We start from the raw sequence: 21,459 nt of genomic DNA, 5'->3' as shown, positions 1-21,459 counted from the left end.
TAAGTTATCCAACCAAAAGGAAAATACTGGATTTTTATTTCCTAACTAATTGAAATAATGACTACTACTAAAGCCACTGAATGTAATCAATGTCTGGAATCAGAAAAGATTTCAAAATGAGTTCTTTTGAAGAGAATGTTATTAGCTTATCTTTAATTTGTATTAAACACATTCCTTCCTATCTGTCTGGTTATATAATCTTTACAGTAAGTTGAACAGAGGTAAGATTTTACTAGTAAAACCCAAGTTGATTAAGGAGAAATTTCAGTAGGGTTTTTTTTTTTTTTCATTTAGTTTTACATTGCAAAAGATTTATTTTTCTGCAGATAAGTATCTGAAAGGAAAGATATATTATTCTTACTCCTTTGGTAACATTTACTGAGTGGTTATTGCATGCAAAGCAATGTGCTAGATGTGCAAAGAGTATTCTGTTTCATCATTGTGTATTTTAAAGCATTTAGTAGATGCTTATATAGTAAGTTTCTGTCCTTTTGGAGCTTACATTCTAGAGAGAGAGACGGGGGTAAAAGAGAAAAATAATTAGCAGTAAGTCATAGTAGGTACTATGAAGCACACAGACGAGGATCTGAGATGGTGCCAACAATGAGACCTGCCTTAGACACAGTGGCCAGGGAAGGCCTCCCCAAGCATGGGACTGCTGTGCTGAGACTTGGGGGATGAGAAGAGGCTGCTAGACAAAGGGTGTGGAGAAGCGCATCCTGGTGCCACCAGTCACACTCTGTGGGACTCTGGGCAATTTATTCAACCCCTCTGTGCCGCTGTTTCCTCATCTGTAAGAGAGCGCGAGAGCACCTATTCCGTACTGCTGTTGTCAGGATTAAATGTGCGCACGTATGGAGGGTGCTTAGACCACTGCTTAGCGTGTAGCAGGAGCAAAATAAATGCCAGTTATTCATACTCCTCCAAAAAGACGGACCGGCACGTACAAAGGCCCAAGGCAGGAAAGCCCTTTGGCAGGTTAATTAAACTGAAATAAGATTAGTGTGGCTGGAGCAGAGTAGCAAAGGGGCGAGTGGCACTAGACGAGGCTAGAAACCTGAATAGGGTCAGGTCACACACGGCCTGTGGTTCATAGTAAAGAGGTTTTGTCTGTTTTTTTCTCTCTTTCTTTCTTAGTGAAATGGGAAGGCACTGAAGAATTTACGCGGAAGATTGATGTTATTGAATTTATGTTCTAAGATGATCACTTCACCTGCTGTGTGGAGAACAGACTGGAGGGGGCAAGAGTAGAAGCAGAATGACCAGACAGGAGGGTGCTGTACAGTAGTCAGGGTGGGAGATGATGGTGGCTGGGCTGAAGGGGAGGCAGCAGGAAAGAAGAGAGTGGTTTCAAGATGTACTTTGGAGATAGACTTGGCCGTCTTTGTGAATTCATTAAATTTGGGGAAAAGAACAAAAAGGGGGAGATCAAGGCAGAGCTGTCACATGCAGTTGTGCAGGGTGTACACTGCCTAAGTGTGCCTAGCTGACAAGGGCACCTGGGGGCAGACACCCAGCACATACTTAGTTTACAAAGTCCTGTCCCCTGGCATGGGGTTACATGCACTTGCAAGGAGTGCCTTTTCTGATTTCTACAAAGGCAGCACCTAGGTTAGAATCAGCCCTGCCCTTTAATTCTGGCTTGGGTACCTCTTAAATGATGTTGCCACTGACAGAAACGGGGGTACCAGGAACAGAGGTGAGACAGGTTTTGGGGGGAAATCAAGAGTCTGGGCCCTGTTAAGTTTGACGTGACTCTGCGATACCTAAGTAGAGATTTTAGATTGGTAGTTGGCTGCCTAATACTGATCTTCCGTTCATCTTGCTATTTCTAATAATTTATCTATTGATGAAATTTCACTCAACACAATCATCATTCACAAATAATGGCAATTTTATTAATTCCTCTCCAATCTGTGTGTATATATGTGTACACAGACACACACGCACACACACACACACATTTTGTCTTAATGCACTTGCTCAGGCCTTCAGAACAAGGTTAAATATAAGGGGTGAAGGTGGTCATCCTTGCCTTATTCCAGATCTCGAAGGTACAGTTTTTAGTCCATTTCCATTAAGTATAATGGCTAACTGTTTCTTCACAGAGACCCCTGTCAGATGAATGAAGTTCCTTTCTATCCATAGTTAACTAAAAAGAATTTTTTTTTAATCAAAGAGGATGTTAAGTTTTATCAAATTTTTTCTGCATCTGTTGAGATAATCATGTTTTCTCTCATAATTTTCCTTTCCTTCTCATAATTTTAATTTCCCATAATAACCTTGAATTTTGCTGACAGGGCTATGCTGTTCTCATGAAACAAGCTGCTCACTTTCTATTCTTTGAAATAGTTTGTGTTAGAATAGATTCATCTCTTCCTTAAATTTTTGATAGAATTCATTGGTGAAGCTATCTGGACCCAGACTTCTCTTTGTAGAACGGATTGTGAATATGGATTCATCTTCTGTAGTAGTTACAAAGTGATTTAGATTTTTCTATTTTTTTCTTTTACTTTTAGTGAATTATATTTTCCTAGGAATTTGTCCACTGTCTAAATTTTCAAATTTATTGACATAGTAGTTCATAATAAAAATGATGATCATAATATTCTCTCATTATCCCTTTAAAATCTGCATTTTTCCTTGGTGTCATCTCTCTCTTTCTCTTGGTCAGTCTAGTCAGAGGCTTTTCCCAGAGAACCAGCTTTGAGGAGTGACTGCTAACAGAACAGCATTTCTTTTTGGGGTGATAAAAATGTTCTGAAATTAAATATTGGTGATGGTTGTACAACTCTGTGAATATACTAAAAACCACTGAATTGTACATGTTAAAAGGATGAATTTTATGCATTTGAATTATATATAATATATGTTATTCAATATATAGAGAGACAAAATAATATGACCAGTATAACCTGTAATAAGTACCAATCAAGTTTGTATTTGCCTATGTCAGGGCTTCCAGCAATATTGCTCGTCTTTTTGTACACTGTCATGTTCTCTACATCACATAGTTGTTGACAAATTAACCACATTTAGTATTGTCAGGAAGGTTAAGATGTATTAATATGTAATTTCTTTAAAACTTTCAGATTTTAACTAATAGCTGATAGTTTCCAGAGAATACTGGTACATGTTCTATCCATAGAGACCAAACCAATCTAAGGAAAGTAGGTCACAGAGCACAATCTGATCCAAACTTGGCACTAAATGATGCAATGCTTTTCTCTTCACATAATCACGATGTTCTAATCACACCATGACTCTGACCTTTAAGTCAGTGGGTAGTCTATCATTACTTGGTAGCTGCTGAATCCAGAGCCAACATTTTGGAAGCTAAAGAATGCCCATCTTCTTTCAAAATCATTTGGCTTATTAAAAATTGAGCCCAGCTCAAAACTCTTGCCAAGGTTTAGTTATTTCATGCATATGAACTAAACAACAAACAGAATACAATTAGCAGGGAATAAAAAATAGAGAATGTATTTTTTTTCTAACATATTAAAACACATTAAATATATTAAAACATTTAAAAAGAAACTACTTTGAAGCATATTATAATCTTAAGAAATTATTGATTAGATTTTTCTAGTTCTAGTTTCTTTCTTAACAAAAAAAATCAAGAAACATGAAATACCAAGAGATGATTAGAAATATATATGAAACCTTTAAGAAAAGTGCTTTGAAGTCTTGATTGTCAATCCTAAACTAACGTAATTTCCCCTTTACTGAGGAATATATAGCTTCTATGTAGTAATTTATTTGGTATAATAATAAATTGCCTCTTTGGAAAACATATACACAAACCTAAAGAGGTCTCCAGGAACCATGTAATCCTTTTTTTCCCTGTGTGTGTGTGTGTGTGTGTGTATGTGTGTGTATATATATATGTATTTTTATTTTTTAATGTATTTTAAATATTTTTTTAAATCGAAGTACACTTCATGCACAGTATTATATATGTTTCAGGTGTACAACATAGTGATTCACAATTTTTAAAGGTTTTACTCCATTTACAGTTTTTGCTAAATATTGGTTATATTCCTAATGTTGTTCAATGTACCCTTGTAGCTTATTTATTTTACACATAATAGTTTGGGTTCTTAACAAGTTAACACCCTCTGTCTATGAGAATGAAAAGAATGAAGTGCAAATGACTTAAAATGCAGGTGCACGTCAAGGAATGGAAACCCAAAATGACAAATACAATTTTAGATGCAGTCATCCATGTTCTTTAAATAACCTTAGCTGTGAGATGTTAAAATACTGTGAGAAAATGGAAGTGTGAAAAAACGGTTTCTTAAATATTCATTCTTGCACCTCAACGTAGCTATGCCTTCATGCATTCAACGATGCATAAAAAAACTTTAAAATCATACCCCAAAGAAAACCATTCTGATTCATAGCAAATTATTTATATGTCTTTTTTATAAAAAAAATTTCTAAAAATTAGTAAGGAAACATACACAAGTCAATAGAATAATGGGTACAAACAGGTAATTCACCAAAGAAGGACAAATACAAAACAGGATGCTGATCTTCACCAGCTAAAACATATAAGTTAAAACACACTTGATATGCTTTTAATTAGATTAGAAAATTTTGATATCAACAACCATTGGATAGATGTGAGGTATGGGGAAATGAGTTTTATTTTTTTGATAGAACTATAAATTTATACAAACTTTGGAAGGATAATGTAATTTTCCTTATTAAAATCTGAAAAGTACATATCCTGTTACCTAAGTAATCCCACTTCTAGGAATCCATCCTATGGATGCAGTTACATGAGAATGTAGAAATAAAATACAGCATGGTCATTACAGCATTGTTAGTAATAGGGAAAATTTAGGAACAGCTTATATGTCTACCAATAATTAAATGACTCAATGAATGAAGGTGTAGACATAAAACAAGTACAGCCATTTAAAAGGGCATTGATAGGATTTCCAATGCACTGACAGTGTTCTTTTTCTTAACCTGAGTAGTGGATGTCTAGATGCTAACAATGCATATATATATATATATATATATATATATATATATATATATATTTATGTGTATAACTGTACATGTTTTTATATGCTTCCGAGTTTTCAACAAAGAATGAAAAGGAAGAACAAGGACAAATCTATATGGATTACTCTAGTAGGATGTATGTGATGTTCAGAAAAAACATAATAGACCATAAAGACCATTATAAATGGAATAATTCTTATTTTTTGAGTAAAAAAGTATCATGTATGTATACATAATTATGGAGGTACATTTTGAAAAAATATAATACTCAGTAGGAAGGTTGTTAAGTTTTTTAAAAATTACTCATGCGATGATGTCTGAAAAAAACTGCTCTTCCTTTTCTTTAACCCAAGCTAACTGAATGATGAGATTCCCTTCCTGTGTAGCTCTTCTATGCACTTAGTCCTTAATTCCTGTTTCTCCCACAAGCCTAAACAAACATATAGATCAGCTGATTACTAGTTATCACACATACATTTTACTAATAAGGAATGCAGGGGTCACTGATTGGTCAAAGGTTATCTGGCAACATTCAGGACTTTTAACTTTCATTTCAAAGCTTCACCACACTCCGGTTATCACAGCATGGAAATATGAAAGTGAAAACACTAAGAATCTGCACCTTCAAATGATTAGTGGGATGTAGAAAAAGAGCAGGGGACTGCAGTGAGTTACATCTCCCGGTTCCTTAAAATGCAAATGTAATTTACACCAGGAAAAGTCATTTAAGTAAACTACTTCATGCTGTAGAAGAGGAAAAGGAAATTGTATAAGAATTGACTATTAAGAAAGTTCATTTACAGGCAGCTCTAATGATGGAACTGTAAGGAAGTGGTTTAAGGATACTTCCTTTAAAAAAATAGTACAGCAATTAATTTTATTGTCCTTAATAAGTTCCCTGAGCCTTATCTATGTCCACCCAGAAATCTTCTATAAATACTTAAATTTACAGAGATTCTTAGAACTCCCATCCTTCCCACTACATGGCGAGAAAAGACTGGGTGTGTGTCACGTTGTGGGTAGGAAAGGGTAGGACAGGGCAATAGGTAGGTTTTAGTGCCAACAGACTGAGGACTTGTCCTAGAATAAATGCCTGGAAGGAATCCAGACTTGCAGTCATCAACATTCAGTCCCTATCCCATGCAAGCAAAAAGGAGCAGACCATACAGCAAGAAAAGCAGACAAATTAAAAGAGAAACCATCAGAGAACTCCCACCCAAAATGGTTTCTTTTTAAGGGGCATTGAAGAAGAGTTCAAGGTCAGATTATATTAAAATATAGATTATTCTTCTCAGGATCTAAAGCTACAGGAAAAATAATATGGAGCAGTTACCTAAACAATCATATAGGAAGTGGAGGATAATATTGTTCACTAAGGTTGCCCGTATTTGGGTTCCTCAGGAAACTGAATAATACTGAAATGTGGGTGCACTGGGGCATGAACCCAAATGCAAATTACACATTAAAAAATACAGCCTGAACTAGCTAGGACGTTCAAATTAGCAATTGGGTTTTCTATGCAAGTGAATTTTTCAATAAGGCTTATATTGTTTCAGTCAACGAAAAGACAGCTTGACTTTTTTGAGGGTTGGAAATGATACATCATTACCCATTTAGCTATGTCAAGAGTATAGGCAACAATTAACATTACTGTTTTCTTGAACCAAGAGAGTGTTTTAAGTCAGATATATCCTTTATCTACTATTTCTTCCAGTATCTCCTTCTTCCTAGAGGGAGAGAGAAATAGTACCTTATCTAATACACAATAAAATTTCTGATGCTCATGCTCATCTCTCAGTTGTGTAAATGCAGATGTGAAAAGGACATCCTGTAATCTACAGTGAAGATGAAAAATTATTTATAAAACTTTGTCAATAAAATACAAAATAATACACGATGAGGCTTAAAAAGACTGACGAACAATATGATACAAAGCACAAAGAAATGGAGCCCAGGAAACTAGTCCACTGTCTAGCTTTGTTACCTTGTGCAGATTACACTTTCTGGTGCTCAGTTTTGTCGTTTATGCATCTACTTTAAGTGTGGTTTTGAGGAACTAGATTAGATTAATATTTTGAAACAAATACAGAACTAGATACAAAAACAGGCTATTATTGACTTTGCGTTCTATCTTATTATCTGTCAGTTAGCATGTAAATGCAGTCTCTTTTGAAGAGAATTGAACCTGGAATCTGAATTGAAACTTCTCTGGCCCTTTTTTTTAAAATCTATTAATAGGCAGTAATATGGCATATGGTTTCTTTGGTGAAATGCTGTTGGTAGGAGTTAGTTATTTGTGTTAAATAAGCTTACAGAGACATTCTTAGAAATTCTAGATTCAATATATGTATTAGCTAAGAAGGTTTGGGAGCAAATGACAGAAACAATAGCTTAATAAAGATGGAAATTAATTTTTGTCTCATGGAAATGTCCAGAAAGTGATTCGTGACTGGCATGGTGACTCATGCTGCTAGGAACACAGGATCCGTTCATCTTGATGCTCTGTCCTGCAAGGCTTCAACCCCACAGTCCAAGGTGGCAGCATCACACTCCAGAGTTACGGAACAGGGAGAGGGTCAGAGGACAAGAGTAAAGGAACATACACCTCTCTTCCTTCTCAAAAACGTTCATGAAAACTGCCACAAGACACCTCCACGTGCACGCCTGGCTGCAAGCTGGAAACAGAGTGTCCGTTGCAAACGGTCACAGATCTGAGCTCCTACAACCATGGGAACCGCTACTGGAGGATAACTAATTTACCAGTCTCTGCCATTTATCATTTAATTTATATAATTATTTCAGTTTAGAAATTTTCTCTTCTTGAATAGGTAGAAAGAGAATGGGCTAAGAAATATGTCAGGCTAAGAAATATGTCACAAAAGTGAAGTGAAGCTGCATTGTGAGTGTTCATTATTGTCTTTTTAATTTTGAAAATTAGTAAGCTCCAATAACTGAAAAGATTTAAAATGCTGATTATTTTTATCATTATATAATTACTATTTCTATACTTCTGAATATCTAAAATGCATATTTCTCCGTCTTCATATTGACCTAAAACATACTAAATAAAACTAAACATAATAGAAGCATAAATAACAAGAATATGAAAATTCTCAGAGCATATAAAAGAACTGCTAAGGGCCGGCAGTATGAAATGTGGCAAGAACACAGACTTTGTAAAGAAAGTCCTGGGATGGAAGCACATCATTCACTCGTTCACTCATTCATAGCGTCTATTGCTGTTACGTGTGTATGTTTCCGGCAGTGTGTGTTAGGCACGCAATGTACAATTTGCTTAGGGAGATAGGAATAAAACCTACCATTTTACAAATCCTAATTCAAATTACAAATGTGGTAAGTAATTCTATGTAGGATTATAGGGTAATGTGAACATCTAAAGGCAAGATCTGGCAATGAAACAGAATAAGGAAAATTTATATTTACTAGTTGAAAGATCTCTTACACTTAAAAGTTTAGACACACTAAGTGGAAAAAAATCTTGCAAAATGGTATTTGCAGTATGGTTCAGTTTCACTTAAAAGGGTGTACCCCAAAATGGCGACAACATTATCATATATATACATAAATCCACAAAAATATTGTAGGAATACATTCTGAAATTTCACCAGAAGTTATCTCTGGTATTTCTGTTAAGTATTTGTATAATGATTTAATTGTTTGCTATGAGAACATATATTTTTTGTGCTTGGAAAAAAATAAATAAAAATGCATTTAAAATATAAAAATTGGGAATGTAAAACGGACTGCAACATGAGACTGGCACCTAGACATTGACCTGCATCTAGTAAATGCTCAGTGAAAGCTTTCATTACACTAGTAGAAAAACATTAATGGACAAACAAACAAAAGAATAAGTATTCTTCCATAAAAAAGAATGCTTTTTAAAATATATTAACAAGTTTATTTATTTTATAGTACAAATTTAAGATCTGGTATCCAACATTAAAGATAATTATATTTTTTTCACTTATAAAATAGGGAAAATAAATTCTGATTTCCCTTAGCTTATAGGCATACTGAAGGAATTAAAGATGATTTTGGCCCTCACAAAATAAAAATACACACATTGAGTGTTTATTATGAACAAAACACTGTGATTAATACTTTTGGGAAAATCTCGATAAGAAATAATTTACTAATTCAACAAATATATACTTGGGTACCTACTCTGTATCAATACGATGCTCTGGGGATTCCAAAATGAAAAGGACATAGATCTTGCCTTCAAAATACTTTGACTTAGTGACAGAGACAGATACATAAATAACTTTCTAAATATCCTACTAGAAAGATCAAATAACCACAGGTAATTTGTAGATCTAGACAAAATTCTAACATGCCAGCACATGCACATTCTTCTCTAGAGTGTCACCGAGTTATGAACTTTACAATGAGGGAAACCAAGCGCAAAGAGCTTGAATGGCTTCCCCTGTTTTAAAAACATGAAAATACAGAAAAGTAAACTTGAGCTGAGGGGACAAGAAATGGGAGAAAGACAAATTTGGCTCAAATAGCTACCATGTTAATAAAGTTTGGTGGCTCTTGTTTAAAAACTCACTTTCCAGTCTTTATGTAATGATCTTGAACTGTGAAATAGTTTCACTGTTGACAATGTAAACCATAGCAGAAAAAGTCCTTTTCATATCTCAAAAAAGTTCTGTTTTTCTCTTTTTGTCAGTTTTTCTAGCAGTGACTGTGGTAATAAAAGAAAGCCTTAGATCCAGGGTGATAAGATGGAGTGGTTATTTTTCTTTCTTGAAAGTCAGCATAGGCATTTATACCCAGAGCTCACTAATAAGGATTTTCATTATCAATGTAATGAAACTCCTTTGTAACGGGTTTGGAGACAGAACTAAGTCTCAATGAGACATTCACTCATTCATTCAACCAAAACTTTTCTATCACCTACAGTATGCAGAATAATTGCTGGGCTCTGAGCTATAAGAAATGAGGAAGGCATGGTCCAGGCCCTTGAATTCACAGAGGCTCACTGTATAGGCAACAAATTTCCTATAATCTGGCATTCTTTGGTTAATAGAATTAAACATACTGTTAACCATATAGTCTTCATTTCTCCATTCATTTAGTAAATATATTCTCAGCTCCTTCTAAGTACCAAGAACTGCACCACATATAAAACAGGATGTAAAAACAGCCACGGCCTCTGTTCTAAAAGAGTACATAGTCTGGTTGGGGTAGAATGAGGCAGAAATTGATACTTTCGCAAACAATTTCCATTCTCTCTTCTTCTCCTCTAAAAAGAAGCCTGATTCTTGCATGGGGAGCAATATGTCCAGCTGCAGGTACTGGATCATGATTAATTTCAATCCATGATTCTCAAACTATGTGCCCCGTCTCCAAGTGTGCCAAAGTAAACTCACTGGGGGGCCATGGCATATTTTAATTTTTAAGGGAAACAAAGTGGGACTCAACATTTGTGGAATAGCATGCAAATTACTAGCTTAGGGTACAATTTCCATATTAGAGCACCACATTCCTTTAGACTATGCCATATCATTGTAAAGCTAGATTTTCAGTGGCTATGACTAAAAACAAAGCATGGCATGAAAAGCACGTAGAATGAGAAATGGCCCTGTCCAGTCTGATTCCGACGTTTGAGAAGCCGTAGAGTAACCAACAGATAATACCCGTTAATAACACATGGTTATTTAAAAATGAAAAAGTTATTACTTTTCTTTCAATTTATGTGTGCAATATATTCAAATGGCTACTAGATTGTAAATGGAACTTTTATGTGTTTCTTTTGGCATCATGAAAAAATTTACTGAGACCCCAAGGGAGCTGTGAACCAAGAAAGTTTGGGAACGTCTGGTCAAAGTCAATTATGTAAATCCTGTTTCCTGTTTCCTCAGCGTCCTCGCATCTAGAGGTGACCAGATGACCCAATTCCGGCTGAAGTAGAAATCTGCTGTGGATTGAGGAAGGAAGGCGCTGTAAGAAAATTTACTTTCCTGATAAAAGGGGATAATGACTAAGACTGGTAGTTGTCCTTCAAAAGTCCCGTTCCTTTAGTAATAAAATCCTACAAGTTCCAGCTACAGACCACATGTTCCAGACTCTTTTCAGCTACATGCGAACAAATGACTAAGCCCTGGCCAAAGCTTAAGCTCTTGAGCAGAAAGGACACATGCAAATTCTGGATCATACTCTATTTAAAAATGAATGGGTGTGCTTTCTACTTCTTCTCCCTTTCTTGCTGGGGCCCAGAGAACTTAAATAATTAGCCTCAAATACACACAGATAATATCAGCGGAACTGAGATAAGAATGTTAGGCCTCCTTATTTCTAATCCACTGCTCTTTCTGTATACTACACTCATTGGGGTCTTCGAAATATCTGCTATAACTCTATATACTGTATTTAATATGTTGATGCAATAGAGTCTCTTTGATATGATGCCATATTATTGATTCAAAATAATAACAGGATAAATCCACATTATTATTATGCATAGACCATAGCACTTTGGTTAATGAGTAAGATTTAGTTACTGGGTCAACTGAATTTCTTAACCTATACAATTTAGGACTAAGACCCTAACTCATGGTAGGTTCCCTCTCCAAGGTGCAGGCTGTGGGAGACTTGGACAATTCCTACGACTAGGAGCAGCAGAGGGGCAGAGCTTTAGGCGTGGCTCTGTGAATGAGGGTTTCTCTTAGTCAGGGTGGGAATATGTGAAAGTGACATCAAGACAAATGGACATAAAGACAAAAGCACTTAAGGACAGACACAAATCACAAGATTATAAAATCACAAAAGAATTCATGGAAAGATTAGCAAGGATGAGACATCACATCTGAGACAGCTGACTTTGTAACTAAGTTATTGCGAGTTGTATAAGAAAACATTTAAAGGGATTTCAAAACAATAAAATTGTATTTCTTTAAAAACATATAACAAGATTTCTTCTGCCATCTGTCATGTTCAGAGTTGTACCACATTACAAAATTATTTGACTCCCTAGAATATAAAAAAGAATGGTTGAATCTCTAAGAAGATGATAATGACTGAAGATGTTCTACAAAGCATACCCACTGTACTCCAAGCTGCCTACAGGACTTCAGACAGGACTGTATAGTACTTGCAAAGCCATGGTTACTGAGCTACAACTTTGTGGTGATCCAGAGATTCTCACCTTTCACGGCACTGTCCTTGAGGGCTTCTCCCAAGAGACATTCATACCCATGTCTTTTGGCCGCACCACTATGACGAGCATCACATCCTTTCCCTTTCAGTGTATATACCACAGCTTCATTGCAGTAACCACCCTTAGGACGTACCTAGCAGAACAAAAAAAAAAAAAGGAAAAGAAAAGGAAGATAATGATGACTAACGTTTTCTGAGGGTTACATTTTTACTATTGTTTCCTACTAACTTTGGCCCCTAATGACATGTGGATGACTTCTTTGTGTAATTAAAGCTTTTTTTTTTTTTTTTAATATGAGGTCGAAAATGAATGGTGAGTGTATCTAATATCTAGCTGAAAAAAACAGGGACATTCTGCCTGTATCTGTGTAAGGTAAACATACAGAGAAAATATACATCAGACTTAATGAAAATGTGGGAGAGATACAAAGGTGTATTAAAAAGAGGCCCTTTAAGTGAAAAGTACCTTACTTCATTTGTTTAGATGATGATAGTCTTAGGGACTCATTTCTGAAAATGGCGCACTCATGCTTATAAATTGAGGCAATCCTACTGGAACGAAAAGGAATTCTGAGTGGAGAAGTGAAGAAAAGTTGATAACTAGGCTAAACGTGAAGGGTACTAAGAAGCTGGCAATCTGATCTACTGAATCCTCCTCCTAACTTTCTGCCCCCTTTTAGTTCCCATTTTCCTTCCAATTCTGTGAATGGACTGAGACAAACTAACACTTCTTACATTCTGAACGATGGAGAGGACTCCAGAAAATAGCCTCATTTATTCACTCAAAAACTATTTTGTCACATGTAGTTTGCTTTTTATTTTTGGTGCCTTTCTTTAGGCTTGCTAGAGTGTCACGAAGTATTTGCCAAATGACATATAAGATGTGACATTTAGTATTTGCCAAGTAACATATAAGATGAGATTGGAAATAAGATAGAGGAAAAAAATCCTCTATTTAATGATTAAAGAAAGAAATAACTTCTTTACTTGTTGCATTAAAAAAATAAAATACTTAAGAATATACCTGACCAAGGAGTGAGAGACTTATATGCTGAGAATTATAAAACACTGATAAAGGAAATTAAAGATGACTACTGAAATAAATGGAAATATATCCCATGCTCTTGGATTGAAAGAATTAATACTGTTAAAATGGCCATACTACCCAAGGCAATCTACAGATTTAATGTGATCCCTATCAAATTACCAAGCACATTTTTCACAGAACTAGAACAGATAATTCTAAAATTTATATGGAATCACAAAAGACCAAGAATAGCTAAAGCAATACTGAAGAAAAAGAACAAAGCTGGAGGAATAATCCTCCCAGACTTCAGACAATTCTACAAACCTACAGTCATCAAAACAGCATGGTATTGATAAAAAAAAAAAAACAGACACCTGGATCAATGGAACAGAATCGACAGCCCAGAAATAAACGCACACACCTACAGTCAATTAATCTTCAACAAGGGAGGGAAGAATATACAATGGAGAACAGACAGTCTCTTCAGCAAGTGGTGTTGGGAATGCTGGACAGTCGCATGTAAATCAATGAAGTTAGAACACTCCCTCACACCATTCACAAAAATAAACTCAGAATAGCTTAAAACTTAAACATAAGACAAGACATCATAAATCCCCTAGAATAAAACATAGGCAAAGCATTCTCTGAAATAAACTGTAGCAATGTTCTCCTACGGCAGTCTACCAAGGCAATAAAAATAAAAGCAAAAATAAACAAATGGAACCTAATCAAACTTACAAGATTTTGCACAGCAAAGGACACCATAAACAAAACAAAAGACAACCTATGGAATGGGAGAAAATATTAGTAAATGATGCAACTGAGAAGGGCTTAATTTCCAGAATATACAAACAGCTCATACAACTTGATAATAAAAAAATAAACAACCCAACCAAAAAATGGACAGAACAGCTAAATAAATATTTCTTCAGTGAAGATGTACATATGTCCAAGAGGCACATGAAAAGATGCTCAATATCATTAATTATCAGAGAATTGCAAATCAAAACTACAATGAAGTATAAACTCACACCAGTAAGAATGGCCATTATTAAAAAGCCCACGAATGATAAATGCTGAAGAGGATGTGGAGAGAGGAGAACCTTCCTACACTGTTGGTAGGAATGTAATCTGGTACAGCCACTATGGAAAACACTATGGAGATTCATTAAAAAACTAAAAACACAGTTACCATATGATCCAGCAATCCCATCTCTGGGCATATATCTGAAGGGAACTTTAATTTGAAAAGATACATGTACCCCAATGTTCATAGCAGCACTATTTACAATAGCCAAGACATGGAAACAATCTAAATGTCCATTGACAGACAACTGGATAAATAAGTTTTGGCATATTTATACAATGGAATACTACTCAGCCATAAAAAGAATAGAATAATGCCATTTGCAGCAACATGGATGGACCTGGAGATTATCATATTAAGTGAAGTAAGTCAGACAGAGAAAGACAAATGTCATATGATATCACTTATATGTGAAATCTAAAAGAATGGCACAAATGAACTTATTTACAAAACAGAAACAGACTCACAGACATACAGAACAAACTTATGGTTACCAAGGGATGGGGAAGGATAAATTAGGAGTTGGGGATTTTCAGGTACTAACTACTATATATAAAATGATAAACAACAAGGTTCTATTGTATAGCATAGGGAACTATGTTCAATATCTTGTAAGAACATATAATAAAAAGAATATGAAAAAGAATATGTATACATAACTGAATCACTATGCTGTACACCAGAAGCTAACACAACACTGCAAATCAACTATACTTCAATAAAAACTTCTTTACTTATAAATATTGACCCATATTATTAATAATAATTATTAACCTGTAATAAGTACTCATGTAACATAATTTAGTATCAAGAAAAAGACAGTTATACAAATAAGGATAAAATATGACAGAACACAGGAAGTGAGCATTTATTACAAGGTTTTTTGAAAAATGAGATATGGGACTCACTGACCAAAAGGCTCTATCCTTGAACTTCTATCACCATCCTTTTTCTGAAAACTCGTTCGAGTCTCCAAGAATTGTTTCTTCTGCTCTCTCCCTGTTCTTCTCTACCCTTTCTCCTTCAGTTCCATCCACTTTAGAGCCCATCTTTTGCTAATATCTCAACTTCTCCTGTCCCATTATTCATGTTACGTCCCATCTGGCTGTCCACACTGGCCTTCTCTCAGTTCTTCAAATGCGCCATGCTCATTTCCATTTCACGGCCTTTGCATATGCTGTCTGCTCCGCCTAGAACACTCTTTCATGTCCCCAAATTCTTTTAATCCCCCCCTCACTTCATCTAGCTAGTTCTTCATTCTCCAGATCTCTTCCTGCACCTCACCTCAGGGAAGCCGTCCCTGATTCTCAGCCTAAGTTACCACCTTTCAAACATGTAGAACCCGTGACACTTGAAATTAGTTATCAAGTCTTTTATGTTACACTGGAACCTTCATTAGGGTGGGTTCCAATTCTGTCCCAGTCATTGCCAAATCCCCAGCACTGTTTTCTCATTTGATACATGTTAAACATTCAATAAATATTTGTTCCATGAATGAGTAAACAAAAGGAGAAACAAACGCTATACATTCGGCTGGCATGATCATTTAAGGATTTATGGTGGAAGAAGCCTTGTGAGACAGGCTTTGAAAAATGGATGCAATAGTGAGAGGCGGTGGAAAGAGCTGATGCTGATCTGAGGCTTGGAGGCAAGAGCGCTGGAGGGTGCTCAGGGAAGAGTGAATTGTTTACTTTAACTGCAGAGTATGGACCATATAGGAGAGCAGGAAAAGATTAGGTTGCAAAGGAAGGTCAACATCATATGGTGGGGGAAGGTCTGTCTTCAAAATAAATACTTAATTTTGTATTTGATGATGAGTGAAGGAACTTGGTACATAGGCTAAATGAAAGGGAATAGAGGATGCATGTAGGAAACTCATTCATGAACTCAGAGACAGTCCAGGCAAGAAGCAATAAAATTTAAAAAACTGGATAGCTGACTGCTGAACATAAATGGAAAAGAAAAAGCAGTTATAAGAAGAATTGTATGTTTAAGATGGATTCTATGGAGAGAGAGTAAAATGTTTAACTAAAATATTTGGGGGGAGATAAGGAAAAGAGAAAAGCCAGTGTGCTTCCTGCAGTTTCTGTAAGAGTAACTGGGAAAATGGTGAAACCGGGAAAGAGGATAATCTGGCTTCAGGGATGATGAGGCAGAGGAATGAGTTTATTCTGTAATGTTACTGAGCTAGAGTTTTTAAAAACTCACCTAGAATATGATAGCCTTGGGGTTAACACTGTAGATCAATGGCTGAAGATTAATGCAGAACTTCTGCTCTATTGAGATTTTTTATTTACATTTCTGCTAATTCGCTTAGTCTGTTCACATGCTTTTGCATCAGGGGGTGCTTCAAACCATAGGGTAAACAGAGTACGTCTTTTTAGAGAAATAACTATGCAGAAAATTTGAAACAATAACCAGCAACCAACTTAATCCCTTTCCCCAACTTAAGAATATTTGTATGTTAAAACAAACAGAAATGTGTTATGGAAGAGAGTGTAAGATTCACATGCATTTTTAAATGACATTCTCAAATTCAAAGAAATGTCATGCTTCATAGGGGAGGGTATAGCTCAGGGGTAGAGAGCTTGCCTAGCATGCACAAGGTCCTGGGTTCAATCCCCAGAAACCCGATTAAAAATAAGTAAGTTTAAAGAAAAGTACCTCCCCCTAAAGAAATGTCATACTTTGCAAACTGCTTCCAGTTCTATCCTCCTTGGCCCAGTCTCTCCACCCATCATTTGAAGTTTCTTTTGCTAAGTATGTTACCTAAATAGCTTGCCCACCTCCACACAGCTAGTAGGTGGTGTAGCAGGAATTTTCATCCAGATCTCTCTAGAGCCTGCACTCTTAAAACTACTTCACTATATACTGTTTGATAATTCAGTGGTATCTGAGTCTTAGTTAATGTTATATTTAGCAGCACTCACCAAGTAAATGACAACATAATGCCAAATGCTGGCAGCTGGTATTTTTCAATAATGAATAAGCAGCATCTATGAGAATGCAGTCAGAGCAAGGGATTGTTCACAGTGCTTGGGAGAGGGTCAAAATGGGACCACCAAAAGGATTAGTGTGCCGTTTCCCAGTCCAGGGACCATTAATTACATGGGTATGTTAAACATTCTTGTAAGGCTCAAACCATCCTTCAAACTTTCAAAACATAAAGCTGACATCATTTTCCTGTTCAAAATCTTGAGAGTGCAGTTTAGAGATTCCTTCACAATCTGGTTCCAAACTGTCCTTCAGCAATGAATCCCCACACCATCAGCCCCAAATACACCAGGCTTTCAACTCATTAGTTAGTTAAGACAACTAAAAATCTTCCTGAAAAAGTAACCTAAGGTTAAGATCCCAAGAGTTAGTAAGGGTTGATCTTATTAAAGCGGGGAAACAGGGTTGGGAGGGAGAGAATTCCAGGCAAGGAGATGCAGAAACAACATTATGTGGAAGAAAGAGGCAGGCCCACTGGAGAGCTCCGCGAGGGAAGGATGGTTGGGAGATGAGGCTGAAAAGGCAGGTAGGCAGAAGCCAGAAGGCCGAAAGAGGACTTTGTAAGTCATATGGAACGTGGGCCTTTCCCTTCAAGGGCGATAGGAAGTCAACGACGGTACTGAGCAAGGAGTGCTTAGATCAGATCTGAACTTGAGAACGTTCAGTGTAGACACCACTTGGAAATGGGATTAACACGCATTGTACTTCCACTATTACTTCCCCAAGGCACACCCTCCACCCACTGCTACAGGTAAGTGTGGAAGCTGATGAAGAGATTTACCTAACAAAATTGTAGTCTGAATTCTATTCAGATTTTAAAATACAGTAGTTAAAAACACAGTCTTTCCTCTTAGAATCTAGGGATACACATTAGTGTGTTTTTATACACTTTAGTAACTGTAATAAGCAAATTACTTTGAAGCACTCCATTTTTAAATGCGAAATGTGATATTACAGCATTGTCAAACCATTTTATAATCTTTTTAAAAAGTGTTTATTTCAATACATAAATATGATAAGTGAATACAGAATTATATAATCACCAAGAGAAGTTACTAGAGTTTTCATCATGGTCTCCTGGCTTTTCCTCTGCTGATATTGGCGCCAAAGAAATTAGGTTATAACTATTGTTTCTTTTTGTGGCTGAAGAAACATTTCCAAGTACAGAATGAATGGAGTTCATTCAGAGGCCTTGCAAATGGGCTGTGGCCCCTTTTTATGCATAATGGGCCCCAGAAAGGATATTTAGAACAAAACCAACTTTTACTTTTTACTCCAATGACAAAATCCTCACATTTCAAAGGAGCTCTGCACACTGGATTTATGCAGGTTTATCTGTTCTTTTATCACAATTTCTATAGAAGAGTATTAAGGATGCTAGATAGTCTTCCACTCAGAGAAGGCAGCTAAATTTTTTTTAATAACAGGGTAAGCCACATTTTAGGTTGTTTAAAACCTAAATTACAGAGGACACAGAAATCTCCAACAGACTAAGCCTGATATGATGACATGAAATAATATTTGAGAAGAACTAAAGAGAAAGAGAGCTTGATGGAGAGAGCAAGTCCCTATGAAAGGGAAAAAAAAAGGTGGAAAATGTCATGCATCTTTCAATAAACCTAATTTTTTGTTGTTGTTACTGTTGTGCCTGAATACATCAGGGCTTCATGTACCTTTTTTTTTTAACTGATTTTTTTCAAAGGTGAGACAAGACAGTACAATTGGGAGAAAAAGAGGTTGTAACCCACTTCCTCCACACCCTCTTGACACTTAACATAAATCCTTTGTGTGGTCTTGGCTTATGCAGTATCCTGTCTCATTATGACTGGACATGAAGAGTCGAATAACCGTCAGCAACAATATAGTATCAAACTGAAGCTCCCATATTTTTGTTAAATGTATCCATTTTGTCAACTTAGTCTTTTTTTTTTTTTCCTGTTTAAACCACAGAACAACCTCCGAGAGGTGCCAAGTTCACAGCCAGCAAATTAGCACAGAAGTCAGCTGTAATCGAATGCAATGGCTTCAGAAAAACAGTCAAAAGATTTTAACCTGAGAGGAGAGGAATTTCAAATGTTTGACCCACAAGTTCAATATTTAAAGGTTCTCTAGTATTTTTTAGCAAGGGAACTAGTTTATTCCTAGATTGGCCGGGGGATGGATCTCTCGTGGTCTCAAAGTAATTTGCAGGTGGGACTTCAAAGGACACACAGAAACCCAGTGAAAGACAGTAAGGAGGAAGAAAGGGTGCGGGTTCCCGGCATGCGCACTTCTGAGCGAGGCATCCTCTGTCTGGCCAGGAACCTGCGCCCTCGCTTCACTCTCCAGCAGGGGGTCAGCAATGCTCCCTCACATGGTGCACTTTTGAAGCACTGGACAGAAACCCTTCTTAATGAGATATTAAAGATTAAAGCAAAATCCTGAGACTGAATCATTTGGGGAATTTAGAAAGGAGAGAAAGAAAACGGTCTAAGCCAAGTGAAGCCACCTCCGACGAGAGCTTGCTAAGCAGACCGCTCCTCTTTTCCCAGGAGTTCTGCAGGGGCTAAAGGCTGCAGAGAGATAATTGCTAATTAATCCCTTCGTGTTTCCATTCAGTAAATATTTATTAAGCTTGCCACATATCCAGAGCTGTCTTTTAATTATAGAAATATTGTATAATGACTGCGCATGTATTCTACGCATTTTATTACATAACACTGTTATATTATTACGGTAGAAATAATGGTAGTATCTACTTCATCGGGTTGTGGAGAGGATGAAATGAGATAGTAAGTATAAAGAGCTCATAGCCTCACTCCTGGTGCGCTTAATTGCTCAGTAAATGGTCGCCACTATTATTACTGCTGTTACGGAAGCTGTTCAGGTAAAGCTCTGATTTCTTCGTCCAGCTCCAAAGACCTTTTAATGGAGATTCCAGAGGCTAACTAGTAACTGGGATTTGAGTAGGATCTGGAAAAAAAAAAAAAAAAAGATAAACTTTCGATCCAGAGGCACTTAAAAGATTTTGAACCACCTCAAGACTTAGATTTCTTATAAGGTTCCTTAATTCCTGACGTTTGTGAAGAGACTTGCACTTTCAAGAATTTAGGCTTTGACATTGAATTAGGGAATTTGAATCCTGGCACCCATGACTTAATCTCTCTACTCCTTGGTTCTCTCGTAAAATGGAACAAATAGTTCTACTTACACCTCACGGTTGTTGTGAAGAATTTGCAGACCCTCTGCTCTTGAGCATAATTACTCATGTGTACAGAATTCCTGATACCATGATCCATCTGGTTGAGAGATTGCTCACCTCAGTCTTTCCTAATTCCTCCTTTATTTGTAAAGGTCTACGATGATTCACTCCACAATTACAACATCCAAGATGCCCATGCACCTCACTTCAGCTCCTGGCATCCTCCAGAGCCCACAATTAACATCTATGGGTACCCTGTCTTTCCCTCTGGGATCAAAGTGAAAAAAAGAAAAACCAGAGGTGGTGGTTTCTATATAGTTATTAGCAGTTAAACAACAACAATTACCACCAAAAGTAACTTAGGAAAAAAAGTTTTAAAAAAAGTTACTAGAGGAAAGGGACTGGTTCTGGCTTCTAGAACAGAAGAAGGAAGGAAAAAAGTCATGAGACAATAATCTGTTACATTCTACAGGGACTAGAGATACCTTGGTCAAAAGTAAAGAAAATTGGTTGGGCTACTCCCTAGGCAATGACAAGAAAATGACAATAAAAATTAAATGTAGAAGTAAGAATTCAGAACAAACAAAATACAAACAAAAAATTAAATGAGAGTTCCACATAGGTATATCATGGCATTCTTGCTCATCATGTCAACCTTGAAGCAAGAGAAGGGGATGTATTATGATATCCCAAATGGAAAATATGAGTACGTTTTTTGAGTAAAGTTATTAAGTAGAGTGATTTTTTTTTTTATATAGTAGGTTTAATAGGATTTGGTAAGTGGCCTAAAAATGTATAAATAGTAATAATAACTGCCATTTAATTAAATGTCAGTGTAGTAAATGTTTTTCTGATTTTGCCATCCAACATTCATTTTCTTTTCTTCTTATGACACCACCTACATTTTTCTTTGGGGAATCACGTTTCCTGTGTCTTCTGTCCTTATGCTTTGGATGGAGCTGA

The 21,459-nt window shown here is 36.3% G+C and overlaps 1 long non-coding RNA gene across 3 annotated transcripts in view; it reads right to left on the bottom strand.

Moving 5' to 3' along the window:
* LOC123615513 (uncharacterized) overlaps positions 1 to 21,459 on the bottom strand; it is a 168,872-nt gene that overhangs the window by 104,460 nt on the left and 42,953 nt on the right. For all 3 annotated transcript variants that reach the window (XR_012509154.1, XR_012509155.1, XR_012509156.1), the window contains exon 2: positions 12,197 to 12,341. This is a non-coding gene — a long non-coding RNA (uncharacterized LOC123615513). The remainder of the gene's footprint in view (positions 1 to 12,196; positions 12,342 to 21,459) is intronic.

The sequence above is a fragment of the Camelus bactrianus genome, chromosome 9, assembly GCF_048773025.1.
Source record: "Camelus bactrianus isolate YW-2024 breed Bactrian camel chromosome 9, ASM4877302v1, whole genome shotgun sequence".
In the NCBI taxonomy this organism is placed as follows: domain Eukaryota; kingdom Metazoa; phylum Chordata; class Mammalia; order Artiodactyla; family Camelidae; genus Camelus; species Camelus bactrianus.
The sequence above is the reverse complement of the archived record's forward strand: the minus strand, read 5'-3'. Positions and strand labels throughout refer to the sequence as shown.